Source organism: Phoxinus phoxinus, assembly GCF_949152265.1.
Source record: "Phoxinus phoxinus genome assembly, chromosome: 19".
Taxonomy (NCBI): domain Eukaryota; kingdom Metazoa; phylum Chordata; class Actinopteri; order Cypriniformes; family Leuciscidae; genus Phoxinus; species Phoxinus phoxinus.
The window spans coordinates 11,522,048-11,544,485 of NC_136894.1; positions in this window are offsets into that span (position 1 = coordinate 11,522,048).

A 22,438-nucleotide genomic window follows, 5' to 3' on the forward strand; every position below is an offset into this window, starting at 1 on the left:
TAGATAACCCACACACCACCCCCATTTAATTCAAGTTGTCATCAACAAGGTATCCTGGAAGCATTTTTCACCTTCAGACCGAAGTAGCAGTGTGTGCCTTTATACTGGCTAATAAAAATGTGTACTTCGCACTTTCAATTTTGCATTTCATGACATTAGTCCATGGGGGGCCCGAAAGCCATTAAAATGTATGTGCCTCATTAATGTAAAAGGTTATTTTGAGGACAGTGGAGACCATATTATCCATGTCACCAAATGACAAAAGACTGTTTCGAAAATGAAGGCTATCAAAGGCTAGACCTAAACACGCTGATGAAGGAACAAAGTGCAAACAGCATGAATATTACACATATGTTGGTTACTCATTACATTAAAACATTAATTATGTGCTCATTATGAATGCATTAAAGTGATTTTTACACTCCCCTGAGTGTACGAAATAATAATGATCATTCATTTCTTTACCGAAATTAAACATTCTGTTGAACACAAGAGAATGACCTGAATCTATTATACTGACAATTTCTCAGGTTTTAATGAAATAATTTAATCTAACGTGATAGTTCGTGATGGAGCTACGCATCAAGCTGACTGTAATTGATGGCTTTATTTTTTGCAATGAGAAGTTGGCGACTGGTCAATGGATGTAAATGCCAGATTTAATTGTGTTTGCCATTTGTTTATTTGATTTGAAGGTGACTGCAAAAAAAAAAAAAAAACTGATTTGATTTCTGTTTGCAGACCAGTTGTATACTTTATGAGACTGTCTTATTCAATCTCATCCCACCCATTGTAATCATGTTATCTAAATTCAGTCTAGCAACCATAAACACCCAGCAAATAGACCTGATAATGACCGGTGTTTCTCGTTTCATTTCTTGCCAGGAAAGTAAAAAATTGACATCAGGTTTTTTTCTGGTTAGCGAGTATTTATCTGTAAGTATAAAAAGGTCCCTCCCCGAGAGAAGCATTCAAGCATGAAAAGTGCTGAGGGAAATCAATTAAGGAGGCCTATAGGGGCCAGAGTGTTCAAGGTCTCCAGAGCTCACTAAAAAGGCGCTCCACCAACTCACTCACCGTATTATAGCAGATGCACTTCTGTACAAAGATACAAGGACATTGCCAAATACTCAGGACTGGAGAGGATAAAAAGGTAAAATGTTAAGAATTTGTCATTGAAAAACTCGATGATCTTAAAGGTATAGTTCGTCCAGAAACTATGTATCATCATTTACAACTATCATGTGGTGTAACTTGGAACACAAAAAGCTACTGTATGTTGTCCAAAGTAAATGGTAACTGTTTAGCTACCAACATTATTCAAAATATCTTCTGTTGTGTTCCACAGACAAAAGAAAATCATACAGGTATGGAACAACCTGAGGGTGAGTAAATAGTGACGAATTTTTGGGTGAACTATCCCTTTAAGATGAATAGTTTGAAAATCAGCAAAGACTGTTGCTTTCCTGTTACCATAGGGCTATTAAGTCCTAAAGTCACAAGAGGTACTCTCCCACATATTTTTCCATACGCTTATTTCTGTTGTTGGTATAAGTAGCAGTGGGTGGTAGACAAGAAATGTACAGTTTCTCATCCACACTGAAACGTTGGAAAACGCTAAATTCACCTTACAGCGCACGCGTAAAGCCTCATAAAAGCTCACTGAGATGATACAGACAGAACAAGACATAATCAAGTTATCACACAATTCTTCTGGCAGGATCATTTTGTTTAGCAAAATATCTCACCATCTCAACTGCTCTCATGTTTTTTCGGCAGGACCGTAAATGTGAGGGAATTTTCTTTCATCTTTGCTCGACTGTGATATGAAGAGCAACTGTGTGAAAAGTGTGAAAGTGAATAGCACATAACAGACACAATACCGGTATAAACGTGAATATCGTTTCAATATGCGTCACATGACTAAACATAAACATTAATTAGGGTTCAAGCTCAATTCTGCAGGGCTGTGGCCCTCCAGGAACTGAGTTTTGTACCCCTGGCATATAGTTGGTTAGCATACAGCTTGGCAAACTCGTACCCAAACTTTTTGACAGGCTTATGGTCCATCTTAACTATAGCCAAAAAGCTTTATTAGAAAGACTAAACTAGTTTTGGGTGCGCGCCATGCCTCGCCAACTATATCAGCACCAGACTAACACTAATTAAGATAAACTGGCATCGACCAGCATAGAAAATTATTTTAGTCGCTGGTCTTTTAAACAGGGAAAACAGCATCAATGCCTTTGATAAGGAGTTAGTATTTTCCTCATGTTCAAGGAAAAGTCATAGTAAGCTGCAGGCATATTGACCTTTTAATCATGTAATTATCGGGACATAAGGATGTGCAGAATAAGTGCGGTGAGACAAAGTGCAGACAGTTAATCTAAGATATGAAAAGCCCTGAAAGGGAAGCCACCAGCTGAGCCATTTGATCTGCTAATGTGCAGTCGGACAGAGTGACATTTTTGCCACAGATAACAGTTTGATGTTTCTAAAAACGTGCAGCAGCAATAAGAGGAAAAAAAAGATGTGTGCCGTGTACAGCGTGCAACCTCAATAAAGTACATCTCTCTGCGTCTGTCTCTCCCTCTCTCTATATCTCCATCTGTTCATCTGTGCGTCTGTTTGTGTTCCCAACATAAATGTAGAGAGTGAATTTGGAGCGGTACCAGCCAATCACGAGGCTCCATGCCTCGACGGAGAACGCGAAAAGTCACATGACTCAATGGACCAGAACAGAGAAAGAAAGGCAGTCAGAGAGAAGCCGGTAGAAAAGGGTAAAGATGGGGTGACTGAAAGGGAAAGAACAAGACTGAAGGAGATTTAACAAGAGTTGAAAGAAAAACAGTCACAAGTAATGGTTGTCGTAGCAACACCCACTGCCTGCAAAATGTGTTGTTTTTCCCGATCCTGCACCCACACAGATTTTATGCCGTTTAGGCTTTATTCACTTTGCTAATAATCCATGATGAATGGAGGCTGAGATTTTATTTATGCAAGTAATGGACTTCCTGTTCTTCACTGAGGAGTATTTACAATAGATAGGCACTAATGATTTGTCTGTGCAAGTATACACAGTCATCAAGTCCTTATTACACTCGGCAGTACACTCAGATAATCGCAGTCTTTTTTTATTTTATTTCCGTGTGTGTCTATGAATTTAACTCATCGGTTTGTTTGCTCAGAGACCATTACACTGACGTGCTTGTGACAGGCCGAGTAATTGAACGCAAACAAGTAAGATATACGGTTTCCTCTTTAAAATTGCGTTGGCAAACAAGAGCAAATGAAACAGGATTTGGTGCTTTCGCCTTGACAGCCCATTATAAAACTCGTCAAAGACGGTAAAGACTCAAAGAAGAGATTTTGAGGCAAAATGGAGAGAAGAAGAGGTGACATGACACTAATGCATTTCTTAGAATGTGACATCACTGAGCCATGAACTCAAACACACACACACATTCTTGTATATCTTTGTGAGGACATTATTGACACAATGCAATCTCTCTTACCCAAACCATACCCAATTGGCACATACACTCCAACACAAGGCTAAGACCTTATTCTCTGAAGATTTAGTGTATGACTTGGTGTATAGTTGTTTAGTGTATCATAAGAATTTCATTTATTTGTATCACATGGAAACTACAGCACACTCAACACAAGTGTACATGTAAATAAGAAACAGCCAAACAGACATATAGCATTATACTGCGGTTCTCGGTTTTATACACTGACATTACAGCTCCGGATCCCAAATCTGTTCTTAGTTAAGCATGCAGGGTGTGACTGGAGTGCATCCAGGGTGTATTTATCTTCTTACCCTATTTGCAGATGGGCACCCAGCGGTACAGCCGGGCAGGGAGCAGAGAGAGGACTGAGAGCAGTGTGCTTGGTAAATATTGCTCATATCAAATTAGCTCTGTAGTGCAGAGGAACCCGACCGATGTGATAGAGTTTGACTGGTGTGTGGAGATCTCACATTCACTCATGCAAACATTCAGCGTGTGAATTTCTCCAATCCCCCACCAACCATACCCTCTCTCTCTCTCTCTCTCTCTCTCTCTCTCTCTCTCTCTCTCTCTCTCTCTCTCTCTCTCTCTCTCTCTCTCTCTCTCTCTGAGACAACAGACAAAATGTTCACGTCCCTCGCTAGTACACAGGACCTGCTGAACTGGCCCCCCAGAGGACAAACATGCCTGCAAATGCTTAAGCCATATTAATATAATATACATTTAAAACACCTGACTGTACAGAAAAAATAAAAATTAACATGAATTTTAATTCACACGGGTGTGAACTTAGTCTGGGATCTGTTGGCAAGCATTCAGAGACAGCAGCTGGTTTGCTGGCCCACACAGCTCCTGCTGCCCTGGGCCAGTGCTTTTGATTCTACACACGTCTCTGTCACCAAGGGTTAATTAAGCAACAATTAAGCACCTCTCCAAACGATGCTGCTAATTGTTATAATTTTATAAGCTGAGAGTCTGAATAAATGACTAAATGAGAATTTTCATCCAAAGAAAAAATGAGCTAATAAAACCTCTGATGCATGTCAAAGAACGCTTCAAACTGCAATTTCTAATGTTTACTGGGGAAAAAACCTGATAAAAAATGATGCATAATTTACCAAATGAATATCAAAACCCGCTCAATGTTCATAAATACAAGAAGAGTTATTTTTCAATAATTAACTTTGAGACACATCATCAGGCAGTTATCAAAACAAAATAATTAAGGTAATAATCACTTTGAGATCTAAATGTGAGGCACTGGTTGTTATTTATACATTTTCTTGCCATATTGCACATCTTTTTTTAGTTAACTGTTATTCAAAGTTATTATAAACTGTACTATGATTGTATATTGTTCTAAACTTTAGATTTATAATATATTTCAATCAAAAATACAGACAACTGACAATGTAAATGAATTCGAATTTGGATTTGAAACTCAGTTCATAAACAATCAAAGAAATTTTCCTTAGAAAGAATCCTTTTTCCCCATTAAAAAGAGTCTTTTCTCATATAAAGCAGATGGTTTGACTAGTTAGTGGCCACGTTTAATGAATTTGTTCCCTCATTTTAATTTAGTCAAATTTTGAACATATTTATGTTTCCTTGTTTTAACTAAGGCCTCATCCACACTACTGCGTTTTAGTTTAGAAACGGAGAATTAAAACGAATACGATCTCCGTCCACACCAGCGTTTTAGCTGCGTATTAGAATTGATCTCCGTCCACATTAAAACGACTGAAAACGCGGATCACGTGACCATTCACCAACACATGCGTGTGCCGGTGTAAACAGCAATAGACATCAACGTCAGTAACGCTTGTAATTCGTTATCCATGTTGCAGTCACTAATGTTACGTAGTCCAGGCTGTTTTTGTATGTTTTATTCCCGGGGACGGGTCATGTGATGGGTGTCTGACAAATCAGGGAAGGATACCTACACCATGACTGATGACACCCAATCATAGAGCCGAGCGTGAGCCTCTGCATCATCGTTTGTAAAGTCCTCCGTTTTGACCGTCTTCACTAAAACGCCCTCCGGAGAAACGCCCACTGTTTCTAAACTTCTCCGTTTTAGGTCTTCGTTTTTGCCGTTGTAGTCTGGATGGGAGGTGCAAACGTAGCAAAAGGTCTCCGTTTCTGAACGAAAACGCAGTAGTGTGGATGGGGCCTAAATTAAGTAGTAAGAAGTCATTCTTAATTTTTTCCTCCTGCATGTAATGTGCGTGGCTCCTTTACTTTTTTAACAAATATATTTCAGCATTGTCAATGCTAACACTATTCTAGTAGCCTATGTCTAATTCATACTAGCTCATATCCCAATGATTGGTGATTAATAATAAAAAAAAGTGCTGTAAATTGTTCACCCCTAGTGGCACCAATTGGAATAGCAAAAAATAATGACTGTTCCCTTCCATCCTCTGTCTTCTATTGCTTGGACAAATCTCCACTCTCAGCCCAAACTCATAGCATTAAGTCAGAAGTTGCTCTAACAAACTGCTGCTTTTTATAGTGCTTTCTTGTGTGTCAACCATACCTCTGTGGTTAAGGACAGGACAGACACCTTTAATTGGATTGAGAAAACCTGATCCTGGATCAGCTTGTTTCCACTGTGCAGGTTTAATTAGATGAGTTAGAGCTCGAACACGATCTTGGGCCCTAAAGGGTTTGAATCAGACGGTCAAAATAACCTGAAAGACTTCTTCCGTGCACATAAGGTCATATCCACTTGTTTCTGAGGTCACATGTTCCCTCAAAGGAATCACAAGCCATTTAAAACACTGTATGATTTAGAGAGTGGAAAAAGTCCCATTGCATGTAATTGCGACTACTAAGTCAGCATGTCTGATGTTTATTTCTTCTTTGTGTGTGTGTGTGTGTGTGTGTGTGTGTGTGTGTGTGTGTGTGTGTGTGTGTGTGTGTCTACAAGGTGCACACATTGCATTTAAGCACACTTTATAGTTTTCTTTTTATGTTTTGTCAATCCTACAATTTTTTCAAAATCAATTCATAACCATGTCATTTTTACCATAAATCATCTTTATGTCTCTATGGTTTGTTCTTGAACGCTATGACACAAACGATTCATTTAATTTCCTTTCAACACCGTACCATCACACTGCGCTCATGGTGTACATAAAAACTCAGTACACAAGAACCTCGTGGGACCGACCTCCAGTAAATCTCTCTTGTACTGCACTGCCGGTACTCTTGAGACCAATGTGATAAACTCAGCTTGACGTGGCTCTGGTAATCTGGGCCCTTTCAGGGAGTTCATATGCTCCCTAGCACACTCTCAAGCTGCTGCAACCCAAAGAACACAAGGGTAAATTTATGTCAGTAATGGAAAGGGTCTAAGCCTTCTGTACGTTTAGTTTGAGAGCATGTTGCTTCAAATAACCACCCATCACTGGAATAATGTCTTTTGAAATAATCATTAGAGTTGGAGGGATGGGCCGAGGTATTATACTGTAAGTGTGGAAATATTAATGTACCAAATGGATATGCACTCCAGACCTTCTTGGGAACTAATACAGCCACTATTGAGAGAGAAGCATCAACATTTCATGGAAAGGGGCAACAGGAGTGTTTCTTGGCAGCCAGTATGTGTGTTTGTGGGCACAAGGACACTGCAAAGTGAAGGTTTGCTTGGAAAACCTGGTATGTGTCCAAAAATACAGGTACGTGGTGTTGCCACAGTTACCCTTTCTGATCAAACAAACATAATAGGCTGCCTGAAGGGAAATATAAGGAGAGTAATATGGAGTAAATGTGCCATATTAACTCTAAATGTGTCTCTTTCTATTATTTAATGGCTATTGTCAATTGCAAATGCTAAACATGCATTACATAATTCATGACAGGCCATATTATATGTAGCATTATATATCATGGTAGTATAGTCGAGGCTGCTTTGAAAAGCTTTGTTCTTCAATGCGCCACATAATTCTATCCGAAAAATTATGTAACATTAATATGACTGTCTTACATAAGACATTGACAGAGGACAGATGGATTTTGGGGCAATTTTAATTTCACTACAAACACTGGGTGAACAACATCAAACAGAGTATAACAGAGTGTTTATCATCCCACACAGCAGACTTTATTCCCTTCTCGACAGCCAGAGGCGCTTTCTATAAACGGTGCAAAAAAGGGTCTGAAACACTAACTAAATATCTCTTTTTTTTTTCTTTTTTTTTTAAACAGTCAGTGAAAGGATGTGCTTAGCCTAGAGCGAATGGTGATCAACACCTCAAGAGGTCTGAATATTATTTTCTATTCATTTTACCAAAAATACATCTAATACAACCTTTATTAGTGATATTTTTTTCATTTAAAATTAAATTGTTAAAGCTGCAGTCTAGCTTTTTTAGGTTAAAAATTATCCAAAATATATTTTTGAGCAAGTACATAACCAGCCAGTGTTCAAAACTATCTGCTTGCCTTTGTACAACAATAATGTTTTTAATTCCAGTGGTACTGGTGGATTTCCGTGGGAAATTCGAGCATGTCTTTGCGACATTACGTCACATCTGTACACATAAAGAAGGTGTCTCGGCTAGCAGGCTATATTTAGCCTTTAGATTTATAGCCTTTTTTCACAACACTTGATATAATTGAACTTATCAATTTGATGGCGGATCCAGAAAGGTTAAAAACTTGAAAACTTGATTTCAAAATGTTTTTTATAAATAAAGCTGGCGGGGAAAGAGTTTCTACTTATTTATTTTTTTTCTACTTTGATGTTCATTTGCCATCTTCACTTTATTTAATTTTTTAGAATGTATTTGCTTTGCTTCTGCTATGATAAAGAGACATACACTATTGCGTGTTAGTGCATTTTGGGGGTGGAGCAATAAAGGGAGGGGTGTGTTTGTTTGGCTTGAATTCAAATATCAACAGTGTTTCTCAGAAATCTCTTTGTCCATCTTTAACATTCAAAAAAAAAAAAGTTGTCTCAAAAAAGTTTTACATTACATTTAATCCTGGTGATTATAAACCAATGGCGCAAAAATCTAAATCATATTAAAATACATTCTATACTCAAAAAGGACAAATGAGAAAAACATTGTCATTTAAATTGTAGTATAGTCTTGTTTAAGCAGGAGATCAGTAAAGCACTCATAGTGTGTTTCTTTGGGAGCATGTGAGAAAATGAACGGATGGAACACTTGACACCCATGTTTACATGCCTCTTCATCCTTCAAGAATCTCTTTCAACCGATTAACTAAATCAACAGCAGAAACAGAGACAGTGAGAATGAAGGATGTACAGAAGAAACCAACTTCATGTATCTATTAAGGCCTGTTTGTTTTCAGTCAATACTCTTTTCAGTATTCACCTCAGACCATTTCTTCTTTCTCTCTTCTGTATGATGTAACGTCTAGAAACATGGACTTTCTGGCTTTGACCTCACACAGACACCAGCAATCATTGTGGATCAATTAATAATACTGCTTACACTTATGGAATTAGATATCTATACCTCGCAAAAACTTTTAAGACACAAAGTCTAATACTTTAAATTTGATGGAAACAAAGCCCTTACACTAAACATTATTTTGGCATGTAACTACTCGTCCCACTAAGTGTCCATGGAAACAGATGAGTGGCGGGAAACTAAGACAAAGGAACACACTAATGAATACAAACAAAAAGTCCATGAAAACGAAATAAGAACAAACACATGTGAATACGTGTGACAAATATGTACCTACGAATGACATATTAAATATTAGTCAGAAAAAAATGGAATCTTATTCAATAAAAGAGTTGATTCATTAAACCTTTAGATTATTATTATTATTATTTATCTTTTTAAAAATTATATAGACATTTTTTTTAATGCAGGCTTTTATGGTATAATATAATAAGAGAATGTGGAACTCATACTTGAGGAGGGGCCAAAACAACTCCGTTTTATTCAGAGTGTACCAAACTGAGCAAAAATATACAGATGTTATTTATATGGTCAAAAAGTAAGATGCAAATCAATGAGATCTTTATAACAGTACAGCAGACACATGAAGTGCATATACATATAATTTGTCACTCTATATCTTCCAATAGTGTTAGTAAGATGATATTTAATATGATCAAAGCTCTGTAGTTTTTATGGTGAGAGGCAAAGCATACAATGTAATACAATGCTGATTGAGAGATGTTTAAACATATAAGACATATAAAATATATAAACGTTCCTCAAAAGCCTAATTTAATATATCTGATATTCACATTTTACCATGATTATTTTAAATTATGTATGAGCTAAGTCCAGTATGTTCATCTTGAAATTTTACTAACAATATAAAAGTTAACCTTAGGTTTACCTTATAAAAATTATGAACGATTTAACAGCAAAAAGACAAACCTTTGAGAAAACCTGTACAAATCCTATTAAACAATTATACTAAAAGGCCTTTTACTTTTTTTTTTTTACTTTTTTTTTTTTTTTTGCCTTGGCGCTCTTTTGATTTACCATTATTAAAGGTTTACTCTGTCAGCAAATCTTGCCAAATAGACTTTGAATATCACTCACAATCTCTCCGTCTGTCTCCTTCTCTTTCATTTCTTCACAAGACCTCTGATGTGTTTTAGCTGTAATCTGTGACCATACACACAAATTAGGCTCGCAGAGCAAATCAAAGGCTTTGATTCGCCTCTACCGTTGTCTGCCGCCTGCTGTTAATAATGGATCTTTGTTTTCCTCAAAGAGCACGTCTGTTGTTATCGCAACGTCTCTCTCTGTCTCTCGCACATTTTTCTCTAAAAAAAAAACAAGCCGATATGGTGGGTGAGTCAATGGATGACAGTCAGTTGTTCAGTGGCTTGGTGGTCATCCAGACGGTGTTTGGCTTTCGGGGGGATCTGCAGGACAGCAGCAAGGTCAAAGGGTGAGACGTCCTGTGAGAACTGTCTATATGATCATCTGGTGCTGGACTGAAGTCACACACAGACAGATGGTTGTACCCCAAAGACCACTGGACCATAAAGCCTCACGTTGTCTCTCTCTCACTCCAGCACTGCATGTGTGAGATTAAGGTGAGATTTACCAGGATGATACACAAGTGACAATCATCTTATAAAACAACTCCACAAAAAGGTTTATGATCCATAACCACACTCTAAAAATAACCCGTAAAAATAGGGCACAACGTCCTGCATTCATTTAACGGAAATTTGCATTTTTTGGGGGGTGTTTTACCTGTATTTTTAAATTTTGCACTTCATTGCGTTGGGTTTTAGGATTAACGGAAATGTCCGTAAAATTACTGGATAATGTCAGGGTCCTGCTTGGGTCCCTTTGTTTAATGTTTCCTTGTTTGTCTTGTGCCTGAGCACATGGCTCTGTCTTTGTTTGTGTTGGCCATGTGCTCCTCTCATCCCACCTCATTGTTTCCTGTTACCACACCCCCTTGTTTAGTCCTTGGCTGCATCCGAAAATGTGGACAGCTGACTTGTTGCCTCGCCGCATGAAGGTACCTCACAAAACTGATTTCGGACAGACTTCTGAGGCAGCGTAACGGTTAAATGATCTACAGCAAAATAGAGCGAGCTTTGGTGAAAAACAAATGAATATTTAATGATTACAATAGTAATTTCTCACCAGAAACGTTGATAAAAAATTCACATTTACACACAAACTCGTACATATTTTACGAGTTACCCAATTCGTATGAATTCGTATGAAAGACCTACCCCTGACCCTGCCCCTAAACCTAACTGTCACTGGGGTTTAGACAAATCGTACGTGAGGTCTTTACTCACTCATACGAATTCGTACGAATTGGTCGTGAGATAGCGTTGGTAGTTCCAGTTTTTTTTGTATGTTGTTTTTCTGGTGTTATAGTTTTGCCAGTTTTTATTTTACCCGTTTATATTTTTTGTGATCTCTTGTTGTCTTGTCTTGAGTCTTGTGTGTTGGTTCCTGCCTGCTCCTTGAGATTCCCCGCCTGCTGGTTCCTTCTGCCTGGCAGCTAGACTGGTTCAGAGTCCGTGTGCAGCAACTAACAGATCTCTGTATCATTGTGCCTTGCCCTGTCTTCACCACAACCATCTGCCTGGCCCGGTCCCATCCTCAGCAGTTCTTCAACCTGTTGTCCTCCGGAGTTGGTTCCAGCAGTCCGCTTAAGCTGTCCTATCATTGTTCCCCGTCTGCCCTTCTGTTTGGACTGTTCCTGCCTCACATAATAAACATCTATCTCCCACTCATTCTGCATCTAGGTCCTCCCTTTCAGAAACCTTGACGGAATGAACCAGCCAACCCAGACCCAGCAAAATGAGCATCAAGATTTTGCCACCTGCCAATGTTCGGGAGAGACTGGCCTGCCAGGGCTGGCAGCACTTTGTCAGCAAGGGCTGGATGTGAGGGCCTTTTCCCAGATGTTTAGGACAATGGCCAGGGGCCTTAATTATCAGGACCCAGCCCTAAAGGACATCTTCAACCTCTGTCTGGATGATCCCCTGTCTCAATGGGAAATGGAACAACTAAGGGTCCTGGACTTCTGGAACTTCTCAAATTACCTGCATCACCGCAAGGATTGGCAGATCCTGACACCCCTCAGAGCCAGTGTGTAGTGACCTCCTCTCCCTCTTTGGAAATCCAACTGAAAAACTAAGGTTGAGAAGGAAGAGGGCTGCTCGGACTGCTGCATCAGTCTCTGTCTCCACCGAGTCAGTTCAAGTCTTTCCTAAACCAGTTCCAGTCACCCCAGACTCATCCAAGTTAGCTGTGGTTACCCTGGTGGTGGTGACCGATCACACTTCGTCACGTCCTCGGAAGCGGAGGAGGAAGGTTTGTTTCTCAACTTTTTGGACTCTCTGAGGTTCCAAGTCCGGTGATTCCAGAGGGCTCAAGTCTGGGCGAACCACTCCCTAAGCCGCCTACTTTACCAGTTTATTCTGCCCTAGTCACTGAGAACGTGTCTATCTGTACTGCCCTTCCTATTGTGCCCATTGAAGTCATGCCTGTCGGTCACGTCATGTCCACAGAAATTGTTCCTCCCAGTCATGTTTTGTCTATAGATTCCATTCCATGCCCATTTTACGCTCACAGAGGCCATCCCAGAGACAAAAACATTCATACAATCATAAAGACCATATAATCAAAGTATTTTCAAAGGCTGCATTTAAAGTAAAACTGTAATATAATTATTTAAAAATTATTTACAGTTTTAAATGATTACATAGTGCTTAAAATTATCAAACATCAATATCACAAAAAAATTCTGAATTTTAGCTTAAAGCTAAAAGAAAACATTAAGGAAATATATAAGCTTTCCTTACTTAAAATTTTCATTAATTTACTTGATTTACTTTTTCATATTAGCATAATGAGATTAATATTACAGTTAACATTGTTCTAATAATTGGTGAGGGGCATTAAATTAAGCTTAACTGTCATTAAAATAATTTAAATAATTATAATTATAATTTTTAAATAGGTTGAATTAATTTCTTCACCTTCTTGCCTTTTCACCAGAAAGCTTATTTTCATGGAAACAACTGCAGTTCTTTTTTCATGGAAAGCTAAAGTGGTTTTTCTTAGAAGCACCTTATGCTAAGAAATACCATGGAGGGGACGTGTTCTCATACACCACATTAGCTTGATTTTCTTTTGCCCTGTATTGGCACAGTTACTATGGAAACAGGGACACCAAGTGTGCAGTCAGTGGTGGCTAGAGTAGCACTTGAGCAAAAAAAACAACAACAAAAAAAGCCCTCTGGAAGATAAACAAGACTATTGAAAAACATTCTCTTTGCTTTGTGGCCTCATTAGTATATAAAGTGCATGTTTCGGGGTTATGAAATTAATTTATAATGCTCCACTTACGTTTTTTTGACAGGGAAATAAAAAATGGACTTTATTGATTGTTGCGCAATCAGTAACAGCAGCCAAAGTGGACTGTCCTCCGGAGAGCTCTTCATCAAAGCCTGGAGCCACTTTAAGAAGCCACTGTTGCTTTGAAGTGCTCTTTACCCTTGAGAAAAAGTCAAACAAAAAATCTTCTGCTTCTTTCATGATGCAATGACCAGAAAATCTGTACCTTACACTGAGCCAGTGCTGATCCTAAACTGCTGGGGGCCATAAGAAAAACTTGTAAGGGGCCCCTGTCAGTGCGTTAATAAAAATAAAAAAAATGACCCCCAACCCCTTAATCTGTTTTTTTTTTCAGAGCAGTTTCACTGTCAACAAACAACAGTGAGTTGAAAAAGTAATACATAAACAAGAAGAAAATTACAAACAAAATGACAAATACAATAGAAAAAAAAGATACAAAAGAAATAAACTATTTAGCCTACTAAAAAATGTATTGCCTACTGTACAGAAATTGAATAAAGTAATCAAATGTAAAAATAAAACCATGCTTGTCTTCACTGTGTAAATTAAATATTAATTGATTCTTATTAAATTTACAAAAGCTATTCAGTTAAGAACAGTGAGTGATTCTCTTGTTTTCTTTTGTTGTTTGATTAACATTAAATGACAGAGAGAGCAGCAGGTTTATTAGGCTGCTTTATTAAAATCTTGAATTAACGATATCTGCATACATTCATGTTCTGTTCTGTTTACCCTAAGGGGGGTTATTGCTACTCTCCCTGCTCTTATCCATGCTAGGCTGCATGGATGCGCAGGGAGTTTTCGCCCAGAACGGAACCATACCGCCAATCCAAACTGTATGCTAATTGTCAATCGTATTTGACGATAGTGGTCCTCACAGAACTAATATACTAACAAGCATTCGATTCTGTTCCCAACTGTTTATGTTCACTAAAGATATAAGTTTATATATATATAAAGATATAAATGTTTTTAAGTGAAAACTCCCCAAGACATTTAGCATTGAGCAAGACCGACAGGAGACTGTAGCTGCGTAAAAGTTGACCTATGGCTAAGCCACGCCCCCAAACGTGATGAGCCAATCACAGTGCGCATAGCTAACCCAATACACTCGGACATTCTCTGCTTTGAAATGCATTGCAGTTTGTCAGTTTTTATTCGTTTTTATGTTTTTTCTTGTCTTTTAAAGTTTTAAATGGTCAGACGGTGTGCATGGGGTACATGCAACTCCGACACATAGGTATCCCAAGAGGCTGGGCGACGGTGTGTATTTTTTACCCTTTCCCAAGCCACATCTCAACCGAGATAAGTGTCTGCTCTGGATTAAGTTATGCGGTAGACCACAACACCAACTAAACGTGGATAAATTAAACAAGGATGTCTACATCTGTTCTAAGGAAAGTCAACAACGTATTTGAACGTTATCTTTAACATCTCTAACCTAACGTTAGGCTAACGTTAGCCTAGCATTAGAAAATGTTAGCTTCTAGCTGCGTTGTACATCATGTCACTTAGCTTCATTAACGTATCTGTTAATGAATAACTGAGATAACAAATGTTAGCAATATTGTGCTGAATGATTCATGTAGATACTGTAGCACCAAACTAACGGAGAGGTGGGCTACTCTTGGTAAAGATGCTAAAAAGGCTTGTCCTGGAAACGTATGCAACTTAGACCTGTACATATTTAATTTAATTCATGAACCATTAATTACATATTGAAGCACAACATTTTAGACAACTTTCTCTACCAAAACAACTGGGGAACTTTGTGTTTTTTTTTTGTTGTTTTTTGTTTTTGCGGTTTATCACGTTTACACTGACGTGAATTTTTGTAAATTTTTGCCAGGAGCTGAAGCTTTTCATCGACCTTCTCAACAATAAAATTATTAATATAACCCTCCAATGCATAGTTAAGGCCTTTTTGGTGACTTCGAGATGATATATAATCTTTCTGTCTCCAAAAATCATCAATTGCCTCCTGTGAAATGTCTCCTACGGTGACAGCTGCCATAGCGCCTGTCACCGAATGTTGACTGTTTGTCTGAGTGAGTGGAGGGGGCGTGGCTTAGCCATAGGTCAATTCAAAGGCTGGTTGCATCCTTTGAACGACTCTGTCTTCAAAGGCCACGCTTTTGAAGGCTGCGAAGACCGTTGCCCGCAAAAACGAAGGACGCATTTCAAGGCCACATTTGAAGGAGCCTTCGGATTGGAACAGCCTTCGTCGCGCCGCGGCCTTCGAATGCAGCCCTCAAAGGATGCAGCCTCTGAATTGGGACGCAGCTTGTATATTTTAACAGTCACGTTTACATGATTTGACTGACTTAGATGTTACGTATAGGAAGGGCGACAGCGCACTGCTTTAAAGGAAAGGAGTGGAATGCGGCACTTCGTGTTTTCATAATCGGTGGAAGCCAACATAAAAAACTAAATAAAAAAATTATATTGATCACACAGAGCTAAGCATTAAACCCTCTTTGATTGCAAGGGGGCCCCCTGGTGGTTCTGGGGCGCTGTGGAATTGCAGTGCCTGTCCTTCCTATACGCAAAGTACATATTGAGCATCATCACATTGCATCATCTGCCACAAACACTCATCTTCCTTTAGACAAACGTTAAAAAGAAAATCTCAAATGAATGGGTTCTCACAGAGCTATGACGCACAACTCGGAGAGCATGGAAATCTCCTAGGGTAGAGGTCTGCTGACAAGCATGTCTCTATACACCTGCATTGTAACTCAACTTAAAGGGTGAGAGGCAGGTTGATGAAAAGATGAATGGGCCCCCTCCTCCTCAACACATCACTGTGATGTTGAAACACTCTGTCCATGCAGACACTCACACAGACACACTTCCCAGAGTGGCGGTAGGTAACGGTGAAAATAAGCTTGAGCACTTTTCTCTAAAGCAATTTCAAGGCTTTGTGCTTCACCGATATCCCGGCACTCTGCGCTCAAACTCTAACCCTATCTGAAAATAATGACCCTCCATTTACATTTTCAGTCCTAACAATTTCAGAACAAGGACCCTTAGTATACATTTATTGTCATTCACTGGTGCTTTTCTTAACCAATTACACCTCAAGCGCATTTGAACAAAAAGATTGATCGCTTTTATGCATTGAAGCACAGCTGGTGACCAGTCAGTACATGTTTTTTATTGCTGTGAAAATTTCTGTCACTTTTTGTGCTGATGCAAATAGCAAATGATAAATCAGATGTGCCCAGATGTCTCTTATAAATGTCTTATTTTCTTGTTGGAGTTTTGCCTTTTTCTTTTGGGAGGAAGTGAGCTGTGGCAAAAAAATAAAACAATAAAAATAAAAGTCCTAATGTCAAAGATTGACTTGGCTGAAAATCAAACATGGAAGAAACCATTGTAAACAACTGCATTTTAAGTGACTGCCTCCTTTATTCATATTCTTTTACAGGATTATTCACGAGATCACCTCAACCTGAAGCCTCTGTCTTCATGTTTAGAAATAAAAACAGTAATGCATAAATCCCTGCAGAAACAGGGGTCTGTGTCACTTTGTGTGATTATCTAGCTAGCCTACATTATTTGCCTTTTCTCACTGAACTTAACCCTGGGTTGTCGTCTTTTTAAATCCGTTGTTAACCCCAGATTTGACACCTTTCTGTCACGGGTTGGGGTAGGGTTGAAGTGAGGACTCAAGGATGCAGAGGAATTTGAGCTTTATTTAAGTAAAACAAAACAGAAACTACCCCGTGGGGGGGGGGGGGGCACTATAGACTAGACTTGGTAGGAAACACATACGACAGGACTCATCAGACAGGCAGGGTAACAACAGCATGCGACGATGTGCGACAACGATCTGGCACAGGACAGCACACACAAGGGGAATAAATGGGACAGCAAACAAGGCAGGTAACGAGGGAGGACAGGTGGGGAAACTGAACCAATAATAAGATAACAAGATGGGCGGAGTCAGACATTAGATAATAGAGCACATGGCAGCATAACGAGACAAGCCATGTGCTCACATCAAACATGAAAATCACACACAAGCACATGACCAACAATAACCAATTGCTAGCCATGAGCTTACACAGTACAAGACATGAACATGCAACTAAAGAGACACTAGCTGAGTAAAGCCCTATTCGCACGGGATTAGTATTATCTAGGGACCTCTAGTCATTTGTAATAATTGCGGAGGTTGTCTGTGATCTGCGAATGCGCCACACGAAATTCAGATGTCTGGGGGTAATTTCTAAATCACACGAGGTCCCTATAATACTAATCCCGTGCGAATAGGGCTATAGACGCAGCACAAGACAGAAACACAAGACACATAAAGGGAGCAGAGAACAAGAGGAACAGGAGAGCACACTCAGACAAGGGACAGGTGAACACACTCAGGTAAACGAGAATCCAAACAAGGGAGCAGAGAACATGAGGAACAGGTGACAATACTCAAACAAGGACTCAACTAGACAAACAAGGACTCAACTAGACAAGGGGGTGTGGTACAGGGAAACAAGGAGGCAGAAACAGAGGAGCACATGCATGGCCAACACAAACAAAGATAAAACCACATGTTTAAGCACAACACAAACATAGATGCATGAAACAAAGACAAAGCTGCCAGGGCAGAACCCTGACACCTTTCTAAATTTGAAAGGGGTTTCGTGCTTTTAACCCTGGGCCATGAAGCCCTACTCTGGAGGCACACAGTGTGAAACGATGCGGCATTAGAGTGTAACAGTGGCAGAAAATGTGTTAGTTAAAGAGATATACAAAGTCCTGTCATGAAACTCTATGGCGCAGGCCTTAACTAAATCTGCTTGCAATCACATCATTCTCTACAGGGCACAGCTGATTGGTTCCTGCTGTATCAGTAGCCAATGAGATCGCTGCCCAAATACTTTAAATACTTGAAATACTTCAAATACTTGCTTAGCATTTGCTGTAGCAGTTGCAGCATGCTTTCAGAAACCCTCCACCCTCCCCAGCTCCACCTGTGTAGATCTGCTACGGGTAATTAATGTGCTATATATTGTACAGCAGCAGCATGTCTAACTTGCTCACAGCAGCGTGCTGTGTATGTTTTGGCAGCAGAAAGGCCCGTACTTGCTCTGCAGCCTATAGACTTAATGAATGCACAGTGTGCAACCTTGAAAAGTGAATACCCAGGATTAATTCTTACTAACCCACTGTAAAGATTGAACAATGTGAAATATGGAAAAGGATAACCCAGTGAGAATGGTGTCACTCTCAGGCCACAAAGACAGGTAAGACGTGCCCCTATAACAGCAAAAGACATTTATATTATGACCCTGGTATAACTGAGGCCAGGCTATCTGACATCCAAGCTTGTGAACATACCCTGTAGTCATGAAATTGTGATGAATTAAATAAAATCGTCAGATTTTATTTTACAGTCCTGTTCCGCATGTACATCACTATGTAGGCCTACTTATTATATTACAATAACTGGGTAATAACTAGGTACTAACCCTGAACCTTCCCCTAAACCTATAAGCTTAACTCATGTGGTTACCTTGTATTAAAGGTAGGCCTACTTGCACCCTTTCGTGCATAAGTACACTATTATTACATGTACTGTAAAATAAAGTGTAACCTCAAAGACAAATGAAGTGTTGTCAAGTAAAACAGGCCTGTGTTCACTGAGAGTGGACATTCTTTTCAATGACTCCCAACAACTCTCAAAACATCAAATGCTATTAAGCTTTTCATATTTTAATATCAGTCATCATTTTAATTATTCTTAATATCTATTACATAAATTAGTGTGTTATATATATTTTATATTTTATTTAAATTGATCAGGGCTGCATTTTTCTGTATTGTAAGTAGAGAATTTTGGTAACAAACATTGTACATTTTAAGATTCTGAACATATTTTTGTTTACAAAAAATAAAAATATGGTCCTGGATCATGACACTATTGTGATATAATTTTGCATGATTATAATTAATTAAATCATGACTTAATGTCGCTGTCCTGTCACCTGATTCAGATTTTTCTTGTAACTAATCATAATAAGAGTGCACAATGAAATATGAAGAAAAAAAATTATAATAAGCATGACTGTATTCAGGCCTACTTTCCCTAAAGGCAGCATTAAGAAATGTACCCTTTCATAAAAGTCAAATAATCCAGTTATTTTTTAAATGTAATGATAATTCTAAATGTGATATTTCCCAATTTACACTTGACTTGCACATGAGTGATTTTAATTCATAATATAAGCTATTTTTTGCTTGAAATTTCTAAGATCCTTTTCTTCATGAGTCATTTTAATTTGCATAAGCTATTTTTGCCTGAGTAAGTTTCTGTAAAAGTGCTTTGGCACCAGTTAAAGTCTTGGGCACCTTTTCCATATTTGTCTGCCAGGTGGATACAGACAGGGTTAATCTTCAACCCCTATGGCTGACACACATACCCCTCATCTGCTGCCCACTGTCAGAGTCCCACCCCTGACAGCTGTCAGCGAATGATGGACAACAGAAGGGTCCCAGTCATGTCTAAATGCATGGCATCACTGGAGTGTGTCCTTCTGGCTTGCGGTCCATATGTTCTTATACGCTTTTATGACGTGATCGCAGAATATGTGGTCATCAATGCTTTTTATGTATTCTCGTTGTCACAGCATTCCCTACAGCCACCCACTTACATGTTGATGTCATGCGTTATGGTTGGATGACTCTTCTTTATACAAACCCCCACATATTGAGATGAGCATATTCCAATTTAATAAATCTTGTTTTATGCAAAATAGGCTATGCATCATTTTTGAATCATTTGTTTTACATAATCTAATACTGATGTTTCATGACCTAATAATGGGTCACAAACTTTATGGTAATTTATCTGTTACTTTGTAGAAGCTATAGTCAAACGAGACAGATGGCAACATGGACAGGTTGCATGGCATGCCTTCATCCTCAAAAATACATAAAAGAAAAGAAAATAGGATCCATTTGACATTAAATAAAGGTCTTTGCATGGGTAAATCACGCTTCTGCTGTTGTTTAGGAAGGAATTACGTATGAGAGAGAGAGAGAGAGAGAGAGAGAGAGAGAGAGAGAGAGAGAGAGAGAGAGAGAGAGAACACAAGGTCATTGTCTTTACATTCTACAACTGAGTTTGAATGAAACAAGAGAGCACATTATATGCATGACATGACATGAATAGTGTAACTGTATTTGCAAATCAAACAAAAATATTTAACAAACAAAAGAAACACGCAATGGCTTACTGTTAAAAATCAATTCTTCATAATGGAAAATATTAATTTTTACTTCCAGATCCCAACTGCTGCAGTCTGTATACTGCGATTGACCAATCATAAAGTATTTTAGAGATCCGAGTGAATATAAAAAAAAAATCTTTCTTTATAAAATGTTCCTCTTCACCATATTGTCATGATAATAATCGAGCAGGTTATTATTATAATTTTTTATGGGGGATAGGTCACTTAATTCAAAGTGTGATTTTAGGTCAATTACTTTTTACAATACAAATATTTGGTACTATAATGGGTCCAATGCGAAACCTGTTCACTGCACAGTGACATCACAACATCTGCTTACATCAGCAGTTGGGTAGAGATGACTGAAGCAGTGGTTGTGTGCCAAACTTTTTCACTAGATGTCAACAAGACTCTATTACTGCCCACATATGGGCATTTCCCATATATGGAAAAGCATTTCCATATGTGGTTTAAGTGATCTGAACCATATATTTTCACGATTTTTATACAATTTATGAAGTAAACATCCTATTCAGAAGTAGTATGGGAAGTTTAGTGGATTTTGATATGAATTCAACCTCTAATAAACATAAAAATAACACATATGTGCGTTATAGATCGCCGCCGCATCACAAATGGTGAATATATAAAAAAAATCTTTATATTTAAGACATTTTCAGACCTTTTCAGGCACTTTAAAATAAATATATATATATATATATATATTGAATGGATGTTATCTTTTGAACTCTTGGCATGAAAGAGGTTTCTACCAATCTTTCATGATTTTTCATGTTCATTACTATTTCAAAATAAAGGTCTGAACACGCCTAAGGAGTATGAAAATATTATTGTTGCAAATTGATAAATTACGGCTCACCAAATATGAAAACTAGAGATTGTAAGCTTTCAAATTATATATAGATTAGATTTAGATTTAATATTGGATATTACTGTTTTAAATATGTAATGGCTGTGGGCCCACCGGTGGGCTGGTGACACTTAAGGGGTGTCAAGGCCACCATGAAATCAAAAGGGACCATTCTTTTTTATGGAACATTACAGTGTTTATAATGAATAATTTATCTACATGTGCACATCATTATTCTTTTTTTACTTCCTGTGTCCTCATAATCAGTCCCTCTATCTTGCAATGACATCTCTTCTCTGATGATGTGTTTTACTGGCGTGAGGGCGGGACAACCTGTCACTCACATGACATCACAGCAATAGCAAACCACAAAAATCCAATCACTTCCCGATGGACAAAATCAAGTCTTGCCCTACATTTTTTCTTGATCAAGAAGCTGTTTCATTTGAATATATATAAGAAAGAAAAGAATATCACAGCTTCCGTTCCATGCCCGCCTCTAAAAACTAGTGACATCATTTTTATTACAACCCCCCATTCTTCCTTAAAAAAGTCCCATCATAATTTCAGTCCAATCATTGCCACCACGCCACTGCAGACCCCTAACAAATCACTCATATGTCAACAGAGAGTCGGGTCAGACAGATGAACAAAATGAGGCATAAGAGTGATGGATTGCTTGTTAAGGTAAATGGAAACTGATTTCTTCACTTTGTACTACAAAGTCATTTTGTAGTGTGTGTGTGTGTGTGTGTGTGTGTGTGTGTGTGTGTGTGTGTGTGTGTGTGTGTGTGTGTGTGTGTGTGTGTGTGTGTGTGTGTGTGTGTGTGTGTGTGTGTGTGTGTGTGTGTGTGTGTGTGTGTGTGTGTGTGTGCGCCTACAGCATTAGTCAGTATCGCACAAAATGATGCTGCTGTGGTTAATGGTGTTATCTAACGCAAATCAAGGCCGGAGAGCATTAAG